The 21,873-nt window shown below is 36.8% G+C and overlaps 1 long non-coding RNA gene across 1 annotated transcript in view; it reads right to left on the bottom strand.

Moving 5' to 3' along the window:
• LOC135319514 (uncharacterized) overlaps positions 1–21,873 on the bottom strand; it is a 577,974-nt gene that overhangs the window by 530,549 nt on the left and 25,552 nt on the right. The gene's annotated exons all lie outside the window — the stretch shown is intronic.

The raw sequence follows: 21,873 nt of genomic DNA, 5'->3' as shown, positions 1-21,873 counted from the left end.
GGCGAATGAAGCCAGTGGCAGTGGGACTGGAATAGAAGCTGAACAGAAAGATATGTCAATTGTAAGAGATAACATTAAGCCAGAGAATGTAGGGCCATTGTATTAATTTCAAATTCCAAATGTCAACTGAAAGAATAAAAAGCCACCGCAAGAATTCAAGCTGGGAAATGGTATCACTGGCTTATTTTTAAAGGGTTACTCTGGCTGCTTTGCCGAAATAGCTTGGAGTGCAGTGTGGGCAACAAGATTCTGAGAAGGAATAAGCAATGAGAAAGCCGTGGCAATCATCGAGGAAAGGGGTGACGTTGGTTCTGACCAGAGTTACAACAGAGAATGTGAATCAGAAGCAGCAGGGGTCTTGATATTTTGAAAGCCCAGCAGGATGCCTCGGCAGACTGGATTCTGGCGCATGGAACAAACAGAAGCAGTCAGGAAGTGCTCTTCTGGGGACTTTCGTTCTTCCCAGCATCATTGCCCATTAGGTTGTTGCTACCTTACTAGCCCTACGAAGTCTTCACGGACTTCTTCCTTCTTCTTGTGGTTTGTGGGGAAGTTAGCCTGAAAAAATGCCCTGCCGTTAATGGAAACAGACCAGCGCCTCTCTCTCTGCAAGTCCTCCACAGATGGTCTAACATCTCAGTTTAGACTTTTAAGTACTTGGAATCTGGGTCTCAGCTAAATAAAATACAGGGAAATTGCCAATTTCACATGACCCGTTGGCTTAGTCTAGGTGTCTTTGCTGCTGTGTGTACACATGCGTGTGTACAGACACGTGCACATGATCATGTATTAACGTACACATATGTACACACATGTATACAAACATTTTTAAATGGCTACTTAAGTGCAAGGTCTTTAGAAACTCCACTGTATTAATTTTTGTTGTCATTTACCATAAATTCTATATGATGTACCCAATCGCTTTCTGGAAACATCAGAATGTAGTAATGATATAAATAATAAATAGATCAATTCTTTTGTATATGAACTCAGAATTTTAATTACTCCTGCAACTGATCAAGAATAAAAAAGTAAAATAATTTTAGCCCTGGAATTTGTAATCACCATTAAACCATATGCTTTGCCAAAGTACTGTTTTCTAAGAGAACACAGTTTAATATTTAGGTCTTCAGTCTTTAATAGAAAGCGATAAAACTTCTTTAAACTGGACCGTTCCATTGCTTCTTAGGTAGGAGACTCACTGATCTATTTCTGCAATGAGACACATAATGAGGTAGGGGAAAGACTTACAAAACCCAGAGCTTTGAAGCATATGCAGCTGCATATTAATGACGGCATCTGTTATGTTCTGCCTAGAGTTCTCTATCTGTAAAAAGTTGCATAACCACTGTCAAGAGATTTAAAAGGGCTCCATTAATTTGCAATGGCAGCAATTAGCAGATATGATGCTCAGCCTTACTAGATTTCAAGCTGTCAGTGTCTGGTCATTTAAACGTGTTTTTTGGGGGGAAAGGGGGTTTATTTTTTTGTAAATTTGCATTATCATTTGGTTAAACACATTTACATATATAAAAAATGCTTTTTTGGATAAAAACTTTCTAGATACTTAAGCATATTTATAAACAACATTTGGAGTCTCGGCAATGAACCCACATGGTATATAATGGCCTTGGGAAGAAAGAAAGGAAGCACCAAATCATATATTCGAAATACTTAGGAGATAGAAAAGTACATTAGAGATCAAAGTCGCGGGAGTCACAGAAATAGTAAGCCGCTGGGTTAGAAAAGGCTCATGTTAAAGTCGTGGCGTCAGGGGGACGCACAGGATCAGCTGTCAGGAGATGGCGGAGTACTTGCCCTACTTAAAAAAACATTCTGCAATAAGCAAATCCCATTTCCTAAGGTCACCAGGTTTCATCTGACAGATTTTGAAGTTGGATTAGAAAATACTTTCACGTAAGAGTGACAACAGTTAAGATGGCAGAGTAGGAAACAGCAGACCATCCTTACCCCCCAAAACACACAAATTCAGCAAAAATTCACCAATTGCCTCTATGAAAAATCTGGAAATTAACTGAAAAGCTCCTGCATCCTGGGAGAGCAGAAAACCAGACAGACTGAAGTCAGTAGTAAGATTCAAGACACTCACTGGCGTCCCTGCCCTCGGTGCAGAGCGAGAGGATCAGGGAGAGACGCTACGGCTCCCAGTTTCACCCTAGGGAAGGAAGGGCTTGATCTGGGCACCCAAAGCCCCAGCTTCTACCACAGAATGAGCGTGTGTCTCATCAGTGCTGGAGATCTGACAGGTCAGCAGTCTGTCCACTCAAGGGAGGACAGAGGAAGTAGCTGGCAGTTACCACAGATCCTCTCCTATCTACGTGTGACACAGAGAGGGAAAGAAAAATTCCAGCTCTCAGCTTCTCCCTGTGGGGGGAAAGACTGACCCAGGCATCCAGTGCCACAGACTGGTACCTGACTTGCCAGCCGCGGAGCTCTGATGAGTCCAACATGGTCTAACCACTGGGGGAAAAGGAGAGGTGGCAGTTTAGACAGTAGACGACACACCTCTCCTTCAGCTGAGCACAGAATAAGTGGGAAAAGACCATAGTTTCCTAATTCTCTGGGAGGGAAAGAATTGGTAGAGACCTGCAGAATCTCCATCCAGACTAACTGATGAAGGTCTTCTCTTGAACAAACCAGCCTATAAAGACTGAGAAAGGTGCCATTTGTCTAATGTGCAGAGACAGAAACAGTGAGGCAAGCAAAATGAAGAATACGGTAAAGATGCTCCAAACAAAGGAACAGATGTATTTTCAGAAACTAACTCTAGTGAAATAATTTGATTTACCTGATGGAGAATTAGAAATAAGGTATAAAGGTGCTCACTAAAGCTAAGAGAACATTGCATGATCAGTTCATTTCAAAGAGATACAAAATACTAGAAAGTATCAAACAGAAATCAGAGACAAGGCAAAAACAAAAATAAAAAAGAGTGAAGAAGCTTAAGGAACTTATGAACACCATGGAAGGGACTAACATGTACATTAGAGAAATCCCAGTAGGAGAAGAGAAACAGAAACAGGAAGCTCGTTCAAAGAACTAATGGCAGAAAATCCCCCAGATCCGGGAGAGGAACTGCAGATCCAGATCCAAGAAGCCCAAGAGACACTATCCGAGAAGTCTACACGAAGACACATTATGCAGTTGTCAAAAGTCTGAGACAGAGAGAGAGTTTTAAAAGCAGCAAGACAAGAGCAACTTGTCACAAAGGAATCTCTCTAAGGTCATGAGCCAATTTCTTAGTAGAAATCTTGCATGCCAGAGGGGGGAGAGGAATATATTCAAAATGCTGTATAAAACATAAATAAATACAACACCAACTAAGAATACAATACCTGTTAAAAATGTCCTCCAAGAATGAAGGAGCTAAAAAAAAAAAAAAGGCTAGGTGAGTCGGCACCATTAGAACTGCCTTACAAGAATTGCTAAGAACTGCTCTTAAAGGTGAAAAGTTGGTACTGCCCCTCCCCCTGTTGTGCCCCTCCCCCTCCCCGCTGTTAACCGCTAGTTTTTCTTTGTGAGTTTTAAATTTCCAATGATCTATTATAGAATGTGGCAAATGAGAAGGTGTTAAAAGCTGCTTATATGAGCTGTTTGTCTCTGCCACAATGGAAGATCTATGTATAAACTGGTGGAGGAGAAATCTAATCTATTTGTTCCATAGTAACACGTTCTCATTCTGAAAGTACTGTTGAGTCTGCCTGAGGTCAGCCACATGTCAGCTATCTCTGCCCCCAAGATCCCTACCTCTATCTTTATAGTAAAATCACAGTGTCTGCAAAAAGTCAACAAAAACTCTTCCTTCAGACCATAAAAATCGTATTTGTCAATGAGGAAGCTGAAGCCCCAAGTTTAACTCTGTTGTTCAAGATGAAAACACAGACAGGATGAGAATTTTAATTTAGATTTCATGGACTCCATTGAAAAGATTTTTTTTCTTTTCACCCAGTTCTCCACTTTGCATTCATCGTCTGTCACTTCACAATGGAAGGAATTCCATGAGGATAGAGATTTCATCTGTCTTAGCTGCCCCTGGATTGACAGCGCCTAGAACAGTATTTGGCGGATGTCTGGTACCCAATAAATAAATAATTGTTGAAGGGATAAACACTAAGCCTCAAACATTACATTGTATCAACATCATTATCACTTACTCAGTGTACATAAAATACTAGTGGTTTGCTCTGTATATCCCTCCAAAGATCATATTTCTTGTCATCTCAGATCTGTACAACTGCCCAGCCAGCTCACACTTGTGCAGCAAGTCTCTCTGGGGAGCGAAATCCTCTCATGTAAGACCTGAACTTTCCTTCATAGGAGAGGACGGATCACCATCAGGGTTTCTCGGAGACAATCACGTCCGAAGCAGCCCTGCATGATCGGAACCAATCGTGCACTGGCGTTTGCAGAAGGAGGTGCCAAAAACGAGCAGAGGGACAAGACTGGAAAGCCACGTCTGGGGCCCCTTGCTAGAAGGACAGACAGCCTCTCGGCTCACAACCCTGCAGCCTTCTCAGTGGTACAAGCATTAGAGCTTATAACGAAATGCTTGAGTTAAGATTAACTTTAAAATTACGTGCAGTAAGTCCTTTTGAGAGACCTTAGAAACCTGCTATTCAATTAAAAATAAAGTTTATGTCAGGCATAACTGCAGTAAAAGATTTTTTGAAATAATGGCTCTGCTAGTGGGAATATCCATTTGTGTGTGTCTTACTGCTACTTTCCATTGTCGATCAATTCATGGCACGTATAAAACACCTCAGTTAGGATGCGGTACTACACAGAGCTCCAGCCCTCCTGTACTGTTACTGGATATTAAGTTAATTGTTACAATATAAATTTTGTTGACACCTTAGCAGAAAATTGATTATGGCATCAAAGTATTTGTTCAGTTGGTCTCACATATGGAAAATCTTAGTTGTAGAGCTCTTGGACACAAAAATATATCTTTGCAGCAATAGTAATAAAGAATTGATTTTCTCTACTAAGACTGCATATGGCATCTGTTGTTCAGTATTCAAAGGAGTGCTTCCAGCATGCACAGATGGAAAAACAAAGCCCTTTTAAAAGTTGTACCATTTTAATGAAGTGTATTCAATATAGTATGGCACTGTTCAAAAATCATGAAAATATTCCTACTAGAGGAGCATTTGGTTAACTTTTTTAAATGCCCCAGTTACTCTATATTTTTTAAAGACTGTAAAAATTATTAACTTCAGTAAATTACAGTTTATTACTAAAATTAGCAAAGAAGCTATCCACATTCCCACGATACCATATTCCCCTAAATGTATCTACTGCCTTCTGACCTTGAAAGTAGCCATGTTTTGAGGGAGATATTAACCTACACACAGGGAATACATTTGAGAGGATGGACTAAAGGCGATAGATTCTTGCCATTTATTCATGAGATACCATTGCAGACAAAAGAGGACTATTCTGGATTATTATTTTTATTCTTCACAATCATTCCTTCTATCATTTCCACCTAACAATGCATTTTAAAATAAGCACTAACTAGCCAGAAAGCATATTAGTGTCTGTTACGTTTATGGCCTACATTTATTTTAGGTTTGCGTGTTAAATTTCTACTTATTATCCATCAAATTGCTATTTTGCTACTTATGCCACCTGGATGAAGAATGTTTCATGAGCAGATGTTTTGTGGGCAGTTTTTCCTTTATAATAAATACCTACAGTGAAAAGAGAATTAAATCTATGTTACCCATAGGGAAGAGCATGTATTGCAACCCTAACAATGTTTAGGAAGATCTTAAATAAGACTGCTCTGTCTGTCCCTCCGTCACTCACTCTGCACCTTGCAGTCCTCTCTCCAGGACCTGGTTGGCAAAGTGGCCTCTGTCTGAAACATGCCAGTTAAGGTATCCTTGACCTTTTTTCTGCTACAGACACCTCGCAATTTTGTGATATTTAAGAACCAGTCTCAGAACAATGTTTTAAAAAATAATATTCACATTTAAAAACTACTTCAAAAAATATCAAAAAGAATAAAATTGGAATAAATCTAGCTAAGGTATGAGACCTGTACTCAGAAAACTATAAGAGACGGATGAAATAAATGGAAGAGGACAAACAGATGGAAAGAATATACCACGTTCATGGATTGGAAGAACCAATGTTGTTAAAATAGTCATATTTCCAAGGCAGTCTACGGATTCAATGCAATACCTATCAAAATACCAATGGCATTTTTTTTTCACAGAAAGAACAGGTAATTTTAAAATTCGTTTGGAAACACACACACACACACAACAGCCAAAACAATCTTGCGAAAGAAGAGAGCTGGAGGTATCATGCTCTCCGACATCAGACAAAGGAATCAAACAGCATGGCAGCATGGCACAAAAACAGACACAGATCAGTGGCACAGGGTCGCGAGGCATGACCACATGCTCTGCTTTGACCAAAACAAGGTGAGCAGAAGTGACACAGATCTCTTCCAGGCAGAGAACTCTTTGGAGCTGGTGATTATTTGCCAAAGTCTTCCCTCCCCATCCCAATATTCAATATTGTCCCATGTGGATAATCTCTCTCGACCTGAACCCCTGGGCAGCAACAGTTTGCACAGAGCCACTCCTCCAAGGTGCCCAACCTGCGATGGGCACATGAGTGAAAAATAAATCTTTTGTTTCAGCCAAATAATAATAATAGTAACAGTAAAAATAATAATAATAAATTTCAACCATGCTACAGATTTAAAAGAAAATGGCAAAGTAAAATATCTAACTTGTACTCAGTCAGCGATTGACTCTTCATTTGTGAGGCTTCCTACGCTGTTGTGTTTTGTTTCTATTTTTATTGAATGAAGTAACTATTCTGCATGTTTCCTTTAAGAGCTGATAAAGAAATCTTCCATATGTAACTATAAACTGGAATATTTTCCAACCTACCTCGTTATTCTTGGATTCATGTTGTTGCTTGTTTTGTCTCCCTTTGTCTTGGCTGCCACTGTTAAATACTCAATGGGCAAACCGAATAGAAAATTTTGATATGAGACAATAGTTTCTCATATTTAAAGTATTTCCTTTCTTTTCCAAACCAGATACAACAACAGCACATGACTTTTTATCGGTTAATTGCATAAATATTTGTGCAATTTGCCTGCCTTTTATAACAAGGCATAAATATACTCCTTCCCTAAAACTGCCTGCAACATGGTGGGGGAGAAATATAATTCCAAGAATATAACTTACACGTGATATGATACATACAAGTATGAAAAGTATGAGTGTTCTTTTTCTGTTGTTCCCGCTGTGTGTCTTATCACCTAGAAAAGGACCAAAGAAACTTGCCAATTCCTTCAACTCATAAGGCATTGAGCCAGTTACATGCCAAGCTAATGCAAAAATACAAAAATGGGTGCTGACTTAACACCGACATCAAGTTTACAATCTAGCATGCAAACAGTCTCGCATGACCTCCATCACAAGGATTCTGCTTGAGAATGTATTGATTTGTTTGGTTAATACCATGGTAATTCCTATGTTGAAAATTAAGAAGTCACTTAGGTCATACGTACCTTTTAGAGGTATATGTAAAATAATGTTATGCAACAGTTGGGCTCATTCTGGATAAATTATTAAAGACCAAAATTGTTTTATTTTAGACACAATGCCCCTCCACACAGAATTCCTCTTCCCTCGTCTCCTTTGCCCCTGGGTAAATCCTGATTTTAAGGACTCAGCTAGCTCTAATGACCTGTGAGCTTTATTAACTGCCACGAGCACAATCTACTCAGAATTGGCCCTATTGTTCTTTAACTTTCCTGTTTCTTTCTCTCATCAGCAAAATATGCCAGCCTAGGGCTCCGTTCTCATAGAATCATGTGAGGTGACAACACAATTAATCCAAGCAAATAAAGGGCTGGATGGGCTATGGGTTGTCATGGCGAGAGCATAAACACTGGAATCATAAGGAAACTATAATTCTAGCTCTCATTCATGAAACACCACAAATTATTTAATTTTCCTGAGTCCAAATACACGTAATTATACAACAGATGTGACACCACTAACATCAGAGAGTTGTAGATAAAATTCAGTTACTATCAGAAAAGTGTTTAGCACAATGCCTTCCACGTGGTCAATTAGTGAGGCAATTTCTTTATTTACCATATTGTATTTTATCTGATGGCTTAGCTTCCCGAAGCTCGAGAAAATGGTGGATATCCTTGGTGCCTTGCTAACCAGACGATAACTTCCATGTGAACTTACCAGTGTATCATTAAGACAATTCCTTATATAATATTTATTCTGAACTTCCTTAGCCTTTAAGCTAAAAGGTAGACTGTTAGATGATGCAACGTGGGTAAAACTCCACAATTGGCTTGTTACATAGTCAAAAGCCAGGAATATGATTTGTCCTTATAATTAAGATGTGAAAAAATGAAGCTTTAAGTGGGTTTAGGGTTTACATTTTTTTATGTTTAGTTTTAACCTGGAAAAAAAAATGCAACAAATCCTACATGTAGTTTTCCACAAAAGACTCTAAGACTGAAAAACAAATGTGGCTATCATGATGATTTATACCCCAAGAGACTACTTTTCCTAAAAATTCCCATTAAGCTTCCTCTAAGGATAGCAGTTTTGAAGGAAAATATTGTATCTTTCCCTTGCTGCTTCTACTAGAAACAGTTCTGAAGTTAACTAACACTTTTTCTTTGAAGCACCATATCAGAATACAGAAGGGCCAAAATCTTGAGATGTGTCAAATTACTTTTGGAAATAATGACTTGTTGCCATGGTAACCCAGAACCTAACGAATCTATCACAAGACCTCAGTCCAGGTAAGAAATGAACTGCACTGGAGATTTTAAAATAGTGACTCAGCTGTCTGAATCAGAAATAAGCTTCATATTCTTTTTTTTTCCCCTTTGAGTATCAGATAACAGAATCATCTAGCAAATAAACCCTTAAGTCAGGTGTGATTTTTTTTTTCTCCAAAAAACAGTGGAGAACTGCTATGTATAGAACTGATTTTTAAACAGGATGTTTGTAATACCTTCTAGGCAATCTTTAAACACATGTCCTTTTTCCCTTGTAATTCTGTCACCTGACAGGCATCAGAGTTTCTCAAAGGGCAGCCACGTCAGAGCAGTGGTGTCAGTTTAATTTTTCTTGGATTGAGTTATGAACCGTTATTAAAGAAACAGCATGGAGGCACGTGGACAGAGTAATAGACTCCTACGTTTAGAGATCAGCAGGGACGTCCACCCCACCAGCTGGGAGAAGTGATTGACAAAACCATGCCTGTTGTATGATACGACAGACTCCCAAGACACATCATGGTATTGGCAGTTCGCGTTCAGAGATCTGTGCAGGATGGAAAATGATGTCACAACAGAAGCCGACTGACGGGGAAGTTTCATGGCTGCTGCCTACCCGGGACCTGATTCCAAGGGGGTATTTTTTCGACTCCTTCAGTTACTCTTACTGACACCATTTGAAAAGCATCACACCCCATCGGGAGAGTACTTAGCAATCCAAATTTGTTACTGATACTGGAATACAAATAGTTTTAGGTTTCCTTAATGAGAAAGTGTGCAGGTGAAGGTAGAATTAAATAAATGTGTGAAATCTTTGAAGGATGAATAATACAGCAATCTTTCTGCTCCTGGAAAGCCTGCTAAATGTGTTGTGTAACTGCCAGGGAGTCAGCTCTGACCCCATGGCTCCCAGGGGACAGTCGTCAGTGCCTGACAGCCGTATCGGGCACCACCCACATGCACATAATCAGCATGGAGGACGGAAGCTGGGTCCGTGGGTCAGAACAGGGCCGTGTGGTGCAGCGCGCACAGCCTCTGCCTTTCACTTGCAACTCCTTTTTAGGTAGTTGAACTGCAGCATCCCAGTAAGTTTTAGAAATGTGAAAGCAAGAAAAAAAATAATAACTTTCTTTGCCCTGATAGACCATTCTATCTTGGAATATATAAAAGGTTAAAAAAAAAAGAAAGAAACAAAGAAAAGTGTTAACTACAAAACCACTAAATACAGTGACCAAACTTTTACGAACTCTAGTAAGAAACTCCTTCGTGTTCTTTGGAACAATGATGCTAGACCTCAGTAGTTACAATTGTCTTTCTATTCGCTCCAACTTGATGTTAAAAGAATAAAAAATCAACTGAGATTCTGGAGACACAAAGACAAACATAAAAGACTATGTGACCTGAAGGAACTTACTGTCGGGAAAAGAACCTAAGCACAGGTATTTCTGGTGTAGTGTGACCTCCTTGTGAGGGACATGAGGATCTGCGTCTCTGATGGCTCCAGAGAAGTCCTGATCCTAGCCAAGGAGTTTTGCAAAGTGTCTTTGGAAGAAAATTCATTGGAAGAAAGTTGTAGAATAATTTAGATCCAGCTAGAGGCTATTAGAAATGCTGGCTTTCAAATGTATTAGGGTGTTTTAGGTAAGGAAAGTAGCAGAGACATTGGCTAGGTGACCTTAAAAGACTTGTATTTGGGAAGAAAAAAACATTTAACATTTTTAAGACTAGAGGATCCAAATGTTTAAAATATACCCAAGTGAGAGAGGAAAAAAGTCCTTAAATTGAGGGATAATAATATGAGTCAAGGGTCAAAAGATAAGTATTTAGGAGTATGTGATAAATGAGTACATGTGGAGTAACATACACACCAAATAGTCTAGGAATATGTTTTATTTTGGGTACCCAAACAGACCGTCAACTGAAAGATTTTGAGATATGGAGGACAATGTGAGTTCTATTTTGAAGCACAGTGCACCTATGGTGTCTTTGGGATATCCTAAAGGAGACAAAGAGTAGTCTGAATTTCAGAGAAGACAAAAAAAAAAAGATAAAGATTTGAGCAAAACAAGAATCTGTGGTTATTAAATGCGTGTGCAGAACGGCATGGTGCCTACATTTTGACATACAAAATATGATCTAAGTTCCAGTTTCAGCTTGAGGATACTACAGAACACTGAAAACACATCCCTTCCATCCACACAAGAAAAAAAAAAGCTGGAAAACAGAATGATGTTCTTGAGCCCATGCATGATAGAACTGAGAAGAAGAGAAGCAGATATCCCATAAAATGGACATAGACGGGAACCAAATGGAATCACTGGTGAATCCTACCAATCATTTAAAGAATAAGTAATTCCAATCCTGCACAATCCCCTCCAAAATATACAAGAAGGAATACAGCTGACCCTTACACAATGTGAGGGTTAGTGCACCGACCCCTGGGCAGCTGAAAATCCATATATAACTTCACAGCCATCCCTCCAAATCCACAGTTCCACATCTGCAGGTTCAGCCAACTGTGGATTAGGGAGAACTGCAGTACACACTGGCTGAAAAAAATCCATGTATAATTGGACCTAGGCCTCTTACAACCATGCTAGGCAAGGGTCAACTGTACTTTCAAAGCCATTTTATGAAACCAGCATTACCCTAACACAAAACTATTCAAAGGCTTCAGAAGAAAATATAACCCCAAATCAATCTCTGATAAACATAGATACAAAAGTCCTTAACAAAATATGAAATACAATATAGCAATAAATGGAAAAAAACACATCATGACAAAATGGGGTTCATTCTATGAATACAAGGATGGTTCAATATTCAAAAACAAATATGATTTAATATATTAATAGATTAACAATATGAAAGCTTATGATTCTGTCAGCAGATGAAGAAATGTACTGACAAAATTCAACAGTCCTTCTTTATATGACTCTCACCCAACTAGAAACAGAAGGGAGATGTCTGAACCTAATAAATACGATATATTAAACACTCAGAGCAACATAATAGTGAAATGTGATGCTTTCCTCCTGAAATATGGAACAGAACAAAGTCTCTCACTACTCCCATTCGACATCTTACTAGAAGTCCTAACTAATGCAATAAAACAAGAAAATAATATAAAAGAAAAAATATAAGAATGCATTTGCGAATGACATGACTGTCAATGCCAAAAATCCCTAAGAACCTACCAAAAATTTTTCTCACAGTGGTAGAGGGAAGTTACAATCAAAGAAAGGCTTGAATGAACCCCAAGGAACTGCCTTAGAGTCAAAGATATTTGTATAAACTGAAGTTCGGCTTAATATACCTATAGATATGGGAACAATTATAGATATTTATGTATATATGAGTTAGTGGATATACTTACTTTTCTTCAGAAGGCCCAAGAAGCAAAGATATCTCCTTAGTAACAAGCAAACTCACCACTGGCATCTTGGTTGCCAATAGTGTTCTCCAATAAAAGGAATCAGGGCTCCTTGAGGAAATGGCCGATTCTAGGACTGGGGCAGGGAATCTGGAAGGGGAGCCAGAAGCACCTCGTAATATCAGAAAGCAATTAAGCACTCAGTAAACTTACAGGGCTATTTCAGAGGGACATAGGAACCTCAAAGTAAAGGAACCTCCACTGTATATCATAGTTCATTTGTCTTATTAAGGCGCACTTCAATAAGATATTTTACTTAAAAATAGCCAAGTTCCATCAATGACTGAAACATTTCATTTGTTAATGTTAGTATATGTACCTCTTGGCGTTTGGAAGGAGGATGGAGGGGGAGATGGGGTGGTGGGTGACACTCAGTTCACCGCATACAGCTTTTTTAAGTGATAGGATTAATGATTGTGTTTTCAAGGAAACATTTTGAAAGATATTATTGAAGCAACTGCACAGTGAAACTCAGGCTCACCCATCCCAGAACACATGCCTTTTGATATCTTATCTTCAAATGAAATTCAGCCTCAGGAAGGTCTCTATAGATTCTCACTTTGGAAGTAAACACTGTTGAAAGCAAAGTTGACACTTATATGTGTATTAAGTGTCTGCTGCCTAACTGAAAGGACTTATCTATTTAGGAAATAAAAAGCAAAAAAAGGCCATTTTGGTTTTCACATCCACACACATCCCTTGAGGACAGGACATTGCTTTTTTCTCTCTCCAGCAGCAGCAATGAGCCTGGAAAACTATCTGTCAGACCACAAGTACTCAGGGAATAAATACATCAATTTCTATTTATCCTGCTTTCTCATTCAGACCATTAAGAGCAGGTCTACGACACTAGTGACACTCTGAAAACATTCTCCCTGGTATACCAGCACTCTTGCAAGATGCACTGGAAGGTGCTTAACTTTATGAGACAATTGTGGGAAATACAAAATATCCCTGAGTTGGATCAACTGTGCTTTCTTAAGCATTATTTTCAACACTAGTATCCGTATGTCACATACTTTATGCTCTTGCAAGATTCTCTACCACCCTTAATCACAAACAGCTGATATGCCTCCTCATTTCTTTTATCAATAAAACTCCTCATACTGGACAAGCATTATTGTATCATTTTATATTAACTATTCTCAATACAGCAATATCCTCATTAGTGGCAAAGACACATGAAATAAAGAGAAATTAAAATACATTTCAGAGAGTGATGCACATAAGTTATAAGAATAAAACAATTTTAGCCTTTTGATTGATATTTTGCTGACCTGTGGCACACTGCATTTGGGTGTGGGAAGAGTGGATTGGTAACTGGGGTTTTTGTTTTTTTTTTTTCAGTTGCATAAAATTCATTACAATGGAACTACAAGCATACACATAGCATATACCGCACATATTAATGATGTGATCGTAACATTTGTTCCTCCCATAAATACCCTACCTAAAGCTCACCATGTACTAGTCACATTTGGGGGAACTGATTGCAGTGGCAACTTCTGGATTCAGCACGGATCATGTTAATACTCTTATTCACTCATGAGCCATGTGGCACGGTGCCATTTCCCTGAAAAGACTCTTGCCCCCTGGTTTCTGTTTCTTTTAGCTGGAGCACATTTGTTTTTTCTTTCTCAGTGAAACAGTTACATTTAAAATAAAACATTAAGTCAGGTTTTTTATGAAAAGAGAAAAACAATCCTAAGTGAGGTGAAAAATATTTTCATGAATTTAATGCTTTATGCTTCCTCTAAAATCAGCAGGCCATGAATTTTAAATTTTGTTTATATATCTCACTTTCAAAATAATTTTATGTGACTGAAAGAAATTCTTGGCCGGAGTCTCTTTTTAATTATTCACGTTCTGCTATTTATTTTCCTTACCTTATGTTTTTCTTGCTGCTATTATTCAACATCTACTCCTCACCCACAATTTATATTTTTATAGTTATCTTTCCTATGATGTCTTCATATTGAGTTTTATGATTTGGGGTCATTTAAAAAGAAACCCTGGCAGTATTTTTAATTATATAAGTCCACTTTCTGCCTACAAGTACAGCACGTATGTGTATTAATTAACTGGCTTCATGATCCCTAATTTCAACCTCCTTCATGCAAACTAAAAGAGCATCATTTATCAAGACTTATCTTTCCTCTTAGAAAACTGTCACAATATGGGGGCTTTGCTACAGCAAGATATTATGTTGTCATTTGCCAGAATATACGATAAATACACAAAAAGAGTGGGAACAGCCTTCCTAGAGGTTGTATATTTTAGGTGGTTCTTCAATCTATCTTCCAATTTGCTACTTTGTAATACCATTTTCTTAACCACTGATTTTTCAATTATTCCAGAGTCTATTTTTCCCCAAATCTATACATTAAAGTAAATTTTAACATTCATTTTGTACTTTTGAATCTTGTCACTATTCGTGACGGGTTCTGACATTATGAGCATGCTTCTTTTTTCTTGTGTTATTTTTGTTTTATAGATCTCAAGTCCAATGCACTAGGCACTGTCCACAATGTTCATGAATATTAACTCCTATGATAAACCTTACTTGGCCACTCAGCCTACTGATCTGACAGGAGACATAATCAAGACTCAGAAACATCCATCTAGTATACAGCAAAAGAAGCTGGACCACTGGTCCTACGATGGCCACCATCTCTTACAGCAGGTCCAATGCTTGTCTATGTAGCACCACTCAGAGATGATTCATGAGTTTCTGGCTTTCAAAACTCACCCTGTTCCTTTTCCTCAAAATTCATTTTGGAGAAGTGACAGCAAAACTTCTCAGCACTCAATCTTGTATTTTTTTTACTACACTTTAACAAGTATCAAACAACTGCTATATTTTCTATTCTTGGAATGCTAATGGTCTTCCTTCTCATACCTTTGGCCTCATTTTATTAACTTCCCTGCATAAAGGCCATTTTCTGTATTGTGAGCTTCTTTTTTAATCAAGTTTTTTCTGTTTTTTGAGTTCTTTTGTTTTTCTTTTTTTTTTAACATTTTTTATTGATTTATAATCATTTTACAATGTTGTGTCAAATTCCAGTGTTCAGCACAATTTTTCAGTTATTCATGGACACATACACACTCATTGTCACATTTTTTTCTCTGTGAGTTATCATAACATTTTGTGCATATTTCCCTGTGCTATACAGTGTAGTCTATTCTACAATTTTGAAATCCCAGTCTATCCCTTTCCACCCTCCACCCCCCTGGTAACCACAAGTCTGTATTCTATGTCTGTGAGTCTATTTCTGTCCTTTATTTACGCTTTGTTTTTGTTTGTTTGTTTGTTTTTGTTTTTGTTTTTTAGATTCCACATATGAGCGATCTCATATGGTATTTTTCTTTCTCTTTCTGGCTTACTTCACTTAGAATGACATTCTCCAGGAGCATCCATGTTGCTGCTAGTGGCATTATGTTGTCGGTTTTTATGGCTGAGTAGTATTCCGTTGTATAAATATACCACCTCTTCTTTATCCAGTCACCTGTTGATGGACATTTAGGCTGTTTCCATGTTTTGGCTATTGTAAATAGTGCTGCTATGAACATTGGGGTGCAGGTGTCATCCTGAAGTAGATTTCCTTCTGGATACAAGCCCAGGAGTGAGATTCCTGGGTCATATGGTAAGTCTATTCCTAGTCTTTTGAGGAATCTCCACACTGTTTTCCACAGTGGCTGCACCAAACTGCATTCCCACCAGCAGTGTAGGAGGGTTCCCCTTTCTCCACAGCCTCTCCAGCATTTGTCATTTGTGGATTTTTGAATGACGGCCATTCTGACTGGTGTGAGATGATACCTCATTGTAGTTTTGATTTGCATTTCTCTGATAATTAGTGATATTGAGCATTTTTTCATGTGCTTTTTGATCATTTGTATGTCTTCCTTGGAGAATTGCTTGTTTAGGTCTCCTGCCCATTTTTGGATTGGGTTGTTTATTTTTTTCTTATTGAGTCGTATGAGCTGCTTATATATTCTGGAGATCAAGCCTTTGTCAGTTTCACTTGCAAAAATTTTCTCCCATTCCGTAGGTTTTCTTCTTGTTTTACTTCTGGTTTCCTTTGCTGTGCAGAAGCTTGTAAGTTTCATTAGGTCCCATTTGTTTATTCTTGCTTTTATTTCTTCTAGGAGAAAATTTTTGAAATGTATGTCAGATAATGTTTTGCCTATGTTTTCCTCTAGGAGGTTTATTGTATCTTGTCTTATGTTTAAGTCTTTAATCCATTTTGAGTTGATTTTTGTATATGGTGTAAGGGAGTGTTCTAGCTTCATTGTTTTCCATGCTGCTGCCCAGTTTTCCCAACACCATTTGCTGAAGAGACTGTCTTTATTCCAATGTATATTCTTGCCTCCTTTGTCAAAGATGAGTTGACCAAAAGTTTGTGGGTTCATTTCTGGGCTCTCTATTCTGTTCCATTGGTCTATATGTCTGTTTTGGTACCAATACCATGCTGTCTTGATGACTGTAGTTCTATAGTATTGTCTGAAGTCTGGGAGATTGTTTTTCTTTTTTTTAAGAGAATACTGTGTCTGGATTATGGAAATCTCTCTACATGTTAGCTTTGCATTTGGCTCTACAGGAAAACTAGGTGATTTTCAAACTTCAAGCAAATTTTTGTCTTAATTAATTGTTCAATATCTCTTTGACTCCTGCCTCCCAGAGCTGAAGTTTAATGATGCAATTATACATGGGATTGTTTCCTTAATTTCTCTTTTTGGTAGTCCATTGTTAAGTGTATAGAAATGTGGTAGATTTCTGTATATTCGTTTTGTATCCAGCAACTTTACCAAATTCATTGATGAGGTCTAGTAATATCTTGGTAGCTTCTTTACAATTTTCTGTATATAGAATTATGTCATCTTCAAACAAGGAGAGTTTCACTTCTTCCTCTCCAATCTGTATTACTTTTATTTTTCTTGTCTAATTGCTATGGCTAGGACTTCCAATATTGTGCTGAATACAAGTGGTGACAGTGGGCATCCTCATCTTATTCCTGATCTTAGAGAAATTGCTTTCAGCTTTTCACCATTGAGTATAATGAGAGCTGTGTTTTCTTACTGATTTTCTGTCTAGATGATCTGTCCATTAATGTAAGTGGGGTGTTAAAGACCTGCTATTATTGTGTTACTGTCAATAACTATATATATATGTCAAACCATAAGACACTGATGAAACAAACTGACGATGACACAGATGGGAAAATGTTCCATTTCCAGGGATTGGAAGAAGTATTAGTTAAAATGACCACACTGCTTAAGATAATCTACAGGTTCATTGCAATCCCTATCAATATACAAAGGAATTTTTCACAGAAGGAGAATAATTTTGAAATTTGCATGGAAGCACACACACACACACACACACACACACACACACACCCCACAAGTGGCCAAAACAATCCTCAGAAAAAAGAACTAGAGGTCTCACACTCTCTGATTTCAGACTACATTACAAAGCCATAGTAATCAAACAGCATGGTACTGACACAAAAACAGACACATAGATCAATGAAACAGAATACAGCCCAAACATATATCCATGCACTCACTAATGGTCAATCAATATAGGACAAAGGAAGTGAGAATGCATGATGGAGAAAAGAGTCTTTTCAACAAGTGGTGCTGGGAAAACTGGACAGCTACACACAAAAAAATGAAATTAGAGCACTTTCTCATAGCTTATACAAAAATAAACTCAAAATGGACTAAAGACCTAAAGATTAGGGACCATAAACCTCCTAGAAGAAAACATAGGCACAATGCTGTTTGACATAAATCGTAGCAGTATTTTTTTATATCTGCCTCATAAGGCAAAGGAAACAAAAGCAAAACTAAATAAATAGGAGCTAATTAAACTTAAAAGTTTTTGCACAGCAAAGGAAACCACTGACAAAATGAAAAGACAACCTACAGAATGGAAGAAAATATTTGTAAATTACATTACCAATAAAGGATACATATCCAAAATATAAAAATAACTCATATAACTTAAACAATCCAATTTTAAAATGGGCAAAAGACCTGGATAGACATTTTTTTCAAAGATGGCATACAAATGGCCAACAGGCACATGAAAGGATGTTCAACATTGCTAATTTTAAGAGAAATAAAAATCAAAACCACAATGAGATATCACTTCATACTGGTCAGAACGGCTATCATTGGAAAAAACATAAATAACAATAGCTGGAAAAGGTATGAAGGAAAAGCAACTCTTACACACTTTGGTAGGAATATAAATTGGTACATCCACTGTGGAAAACAGTATGGAGGTTTCTCAAAGAATAATAAACAGAACCATCATATGATTTGAGCAATTCCACTCCTGGGTATATATCCCAAAAAATCCAAAAACACTAATTAGAAAAGTTACATGCACCTCAATACATGTTCATAGCAACATTATTCATAATTGCCAATATATGGAAGCAACTTAAGCATGCATCAACAAATGAAAAGATAAAGAAGATGTGGAATACACACACACACACACACACACACACACACACACACACACACAATGAAATACTACTCAGTCATAAAAAAGAATGGATTCTTTTTTTTCATTTTCATTTGATGCAACATGGATGGACTTGGAGGGCATTATGCTAAGTGAAATAAGTCAGACAAAAAAAGACAAATACTGTTCATTATAACTTATATATGGAATATTAAAAATATAGCACTAGTGAATATAACAAAAGAGAAGCAGACTCACATAGAGACAAACTAGTGGTTACCAGTTAGGAGGGGGGAATGGCGAAATAGGGGTAGGGGAGTTGGAGGTGCAAACTATTGGGTGTAAGACAGCCTCAAGGACATATTGGACAACACAGGGAATATAGCCAATAATTTGGAATAATTGTAAATGGAGTGTAATTTTTAAACTGTATAAAAAATACATAAAATAAAATTTTTAATATATCCTAAAACAGATGAATCTGAAACACATGATTTGATTTCATATAAATATTTGATTAATGTCACAAAGAGATTCAATTAGCCCTATACTCATTTTCAAAAGTCCAGTTATTGTAAGCAGCATGATGTATAGTGATAAATTAAGCTATTAAAATTTGTATTTTAATTTTTTTAAATCTCATTTTTCTCATTATATCCATTAGTAGTATTATAGTTCTTTGAAATGACTAAAAATAAATGGACCTGCTTTTGTGGGATTTTTGTTTGTTATTGTTGTTGCTTTTGTTTGTTTTTGACAAACAGAAAACCAATGATATTTTAAGGGAGAAAAATAATAAATTAAGTGGTTAAACATTCACTAATTTACTACTTGTTATTGACATTCCATGGATGGCCATTATGTGAAAGAGTGGTTTAGCTGGGAAGTTTTAGAAAAAATAAAACCCAAGAGTATCAAGAAATTCTGCAGCAAGAAAAAAACCTGCAAGGGTCAGTTAGAGTGATGCTTCAAAATCCAAATATTGCAGACTTCCACTTCCAGCTGTGATGAAGCAGATTGTAACTAATCAACATTCTTGCCAAACACAAAAATAAAATACAATGAAAATTGGAAAGAAGAACTCTAAGTGGCCAGTAAACATCTGAAAATGTTCTCAAACTTGTAGTTTTGAGGGGAAAAGTTAATTAAACCCACAGTGATATAATCTTACATACTATCAGAGTAGCTTAAACTAAAAAGAACAGAAACAGCAAGTATGGATGAAGATGTAAAGCCACTGTCATTCTCAGAAAGTGGTATTTTTATATGCCAAACATGGTCAAAAATTACTAATTTCATATGTTTTCACCTAAACCAATCATTTTGAAAACCTCATTGGCATTAGGTGTTTAAATGCATCAAGATCCAGCCATTCTACTGTTATGTGTCAACTCAATGGAACTATGCAGATGGTATATATGAGGCGATATATACATATGGGAAGATGCTATTAATTATTAGCCAAAGCTGGAAACACTCAAATATACTAGATATTTGTAATGTATCATGCAATGTAGTACTATAAGTCAACTAATCAGTGAGAATAAAAGAATGATTGGTATACACAATAGCATGAATAGATCTCACAAACATAATGTAGAGAGTAAAAGAGCCAGACCCCAAAGCATACATACTGTGTGATGCCATTTGCATAAAATTTAAAAGCAGAAAAACAGTACTGGATGGTGGTGAAAACAGGTCTAACGGCCACATGAGGGCCAGTTGGCGCAGGGTGGGTGCTCTCCGTGGTGCTGAACTGAGCACACGCTACTGTTGCTGCCCTTATTATATGTGCATTTCGATTAAAATGTATTTCAACAAAAAATAAATTTTACAAATTTAAAAGTTCAGTGTTCTGCCCAACTGTTTTACCGCTGTAATATTCCTAAACTAGTATGTTTAATAAATAGTAGATTTGGATGCACCCACAGCCACAAGACTACTTGCTTGGGCTGTGTCTCTAGTTCTCAGACTTTTGAAATAGTTACAATGATGCTTGGATCAGGGAATCTTAAACTACAAAGAAAAGCAGTAAAGGAGGATTGTTAACATTTTCCTTCCATACTTTGTCTTTCCTCTTTTGTTTCATTGTTTTATATTTGTTCTTACTTTTCTCTAGTGATTTGAAATATATACATTCAAATCTCCCTGATGGCTAATTTTAAGGTCTTAAACAATGCATTTGAATGTAAATTACTCTAATTATAAACAGCAAGAAACATTATCTACTATTTCTCATCCATCTGGGATAAATAACTCAGCTCTGTTTTCTCTATCTTATCCTCTAATACTACTAGTTCACAAATGCTATTTTGATAAAAATACTTAAGTTTTTAAAATCCATATTGCAATGATCAAATAATTCTATCTTTCAAAAATCTCATCATTTCTATGTTAAGTATTTTCCTTTAAAATATTTAAATTGGATTTTTCTGATTGTATTTTCCAAAAATAGTTTATCACTTTTACAAATCTTTGCCTTTTTGATTTGAATCATCTCTCAATTCACTATAATTCTTTTTTCTATTATGTTTAAAATTATGGTTTTCATCAAATATCCATGGGTGGTTTAGATTCTGAATCCTATAATTGAAGGCTTTTTTCCTATTTTCTCAACAAGGACTATGAACTTAAGAGTTTATGTTGACACGTAAGTTAAATATTTCTATCTCAATCTTTCTAAGGACAGTATTTGTTTTCATAAAATCCAAGACCTGTCACATTGGTGTAGGATATTTTATCACTAAAAAAAGTCTGAGTATTTGTATGATTTGTTTTACACTGCTGAATTAGAAATAATTCAATTTAAAATTTATACAGATGTTAATTGTCTCTCTAAAGTTCAAATAAGCACAAAGTGATGAGAAAATTACTGTGTGCAGAGGGAAGTTGCTAAAAATAATACACCAATCAGTGCAGAAGAGCAACGTGTTCTATGAAAATCTAAGTAAAATAAAAATGCATTTAGTTATGAATGTAGTTTTAAAACATTAATGATCTCTTAAAAATAAAACTCAAAGTATGATATTCATATATTCAGTTATATATTATTTTGCAACATATTAAGGTTGAAAAGTCTTATCTGAAAACAAAGATTTTCAGTAGTAACACATTTATTAAAAGTATAGCTTAGGGATATTTCTTATGAGACAAATT

The sequence above is a fragment of the Camelus dromedarius genome, chromosome 28 (assembly GCF_036321535.1).
Source record: "Camelus dromedarius isolate mCamDro1 chromosome 28, mCamDro1.pat, whole genome shotgun sequence".
In the NCBI taxonomy this organism is placed as follows: Eukaryota; Metazoa; Chordata; class Mammalia; order Artiodactyla; family Camelidae; genus Camelus; species Camelus dromedarius.
Note: the sequence above shows the minus strand (reverse complement) of the source record. Positions and strands in the feature narration are given on the sequence as shown.